Below are 1,950 nucleotides of genomic sequence, written 5' to 3' on the forward strand. Positions count from 1 at the left end.
GTGCCCTCCATTGTACCCGCCAAGTGCGCGTCTTTTAACAGACTGGGCCATTGACTCTGCTGCTCTTCACCATCTGGATTTTTATCTTTCTTTTTAATCTTTTCCCTTTTAACTTGTCTTTTTATCTTTTTTTTTTTTTGGACTTTAATCATTAAACTTTTTAAAGCCCTGCTCACAATCGCCGCAGTCTGTTTGGTTTTATGTTTTTTTTAAGATGATCGCACCTCTCGGGTGCCACATTTGTCCTCCTGACTTTGGTTTCTGACCTTCCCCAAGTGGGTCGAGAGTGTAGATCATCAGCTGGGAGATGGGGCTCCTCAGTGTTGTGGAGGGATGCTGAGCTTCCACCTCGCTGTAAAACTGGACGCACTCTGAGCCGAGCTTTGTCCTCTTGGGTTTCTGGTTGCAGGCTTTTGTGTTGAGGGCTGCATGGTGCAGGCGGTGCAGCTTCTGGCTTGGGGTTAGTTTCCTGCGCTGCAGGAGGAGGTGGCGGCGGAGGGGCAGCCTCACAATCCTTTTCTGGCTCGGTCGTGCTCCACGTGTTGACGGTGCTCCTGTGCCTGTTGAGCTGGTTTTTGAAAGTCCGCTCAATCTGACTGTTAAACTTCATGAGGATCACATAGCTTATGTAGCCCAGCACCAGCATCAAGCTCTCCCACCACCAGATCACATTGTCCAGGAAGAAGACGATAAGCATGATGAGGTCCAAGATGTAGAAGTTTATGTCCCTAAAGAGAGACCACCAGGTGAGGTGCAGCATCTCCCTGGAGAAGATAGCACACATTCCGATCACAAACAGGATGTTAAAGACGGCTGAGCCCACGATGGTGCCAATGCCCACGTTGCTGTGAGAGATGAAGACACCAATGAGGGAGGTAGAAAGCTCTGGGGCTGAGCCTCCAGCCGCCATGAAAGTGGCTCCGGCTACGTCGTCAGAGATCTCCAGCTTATCAGTGATGGCTCCCAGCGCAGGAATGAAGAACACGTCACAGACTATGGCCAGGGAAACAAACATGTAGATCATGCCAATGATATGCAGAACCACCCAGCCTTGGCGTCGCTGCTCCACTGAGAAGAGGTCTTCTGGGTAGTCTCCTTTACTGTGCGGGGGCTCGAGTGGCTGTTGGGGAGGAGCTGTGGTGGTCAGCAGCGGTGGAGTCGGAGGTGCTCTTGGAGGGCGAGGATCCACATAGTGGCACTCTTCTAGATCTGCCCTGTTGACAATCATCACCAAGGGAGGTTTGGTGCTCTCCAGTACACCCTCCTCCTCAGTCTCATTGGAGGCCCTCACCTCCCAAAGTCTGACCTCTACATCATCCTCACCGCCCCCGTCTGCTCCAGCATTGAACCTGATGGGGGCATGAGGCTGCCTGGTCTTCAGACTCAGCGAGTAGATGCATAAGAGCAGCACGCCTGAGACGAAGAAGAGGATACGGCTGCGGTTGAGCCTCCTCTGAGGAAACTGCATGTTCACCGACTAGAGTACCAGCTGGAAGTTAGGTGAGATGCATTCCAGTGACCTGTTAACAGACAGAAACTCTGCACCCAGCCTACCATCTGATCAGGATGAACCCACTGCTGACACGAGTCATGACTCACCCCTGCCTGGTGCTGAACAGGAAATGCAGCCGACGGATGGTCTGCAAGAGATGAGGACTGATGACTCGGAGAATCAAGTATGCCACCAGAGGTCTTCCCATGACTTGAGGACACCAATATGCCCCGAACATGAAGCCCCAAGACCCCAGAGGGTGAGAAGGGCACCGGCAAGGCTGGCATATGACTCCCCAGGGCAGCCCACCTCAGTAACCTCCCTATCCCTCTGTTCTGTAGGTAATAGGTCAGACATTGCCCCTTCTACTGGTATTCGGTATGTCAGTACTCTGTTTAAATGGATAGGCTCTAGACTCTAGACTATAAGTTTAAGTATGGTCCCAGTCTAGATTACCT

The 1,950-nt window shown here is 52.0% G+C and overlaps 1 pseudogene; it reads right to left on the bottom strand.

Moving 5' to 3' along the window:
• Window positions 1-266: 266 nt before the first annotated feature.
• LOC107101597 overlaps window positions 267-1,950 on the bottom strand; it is a 4,391-nt pseudogene continuing 2,707 nt past the window's right edge.

The sequence above is a fragment of the Cyprinodon variegatus genome, unplaced genomic scaffold (assembly GCF_000732505.1).
Source record: "Cyprinodon variegatus isolate N-32 unplaced genomic scaffold, C_variegatus-1.0 Scaffold1120, whole genome shotgun sequence".
In the NCBI taxonomy this organism is placed as follows: Eukaryota; Metazoa; Chordata; class Actinopteri; order Cyprinodontiformes; family Cyprinodontidae; genus Cyprinodon; species Cyprinodon variegatus.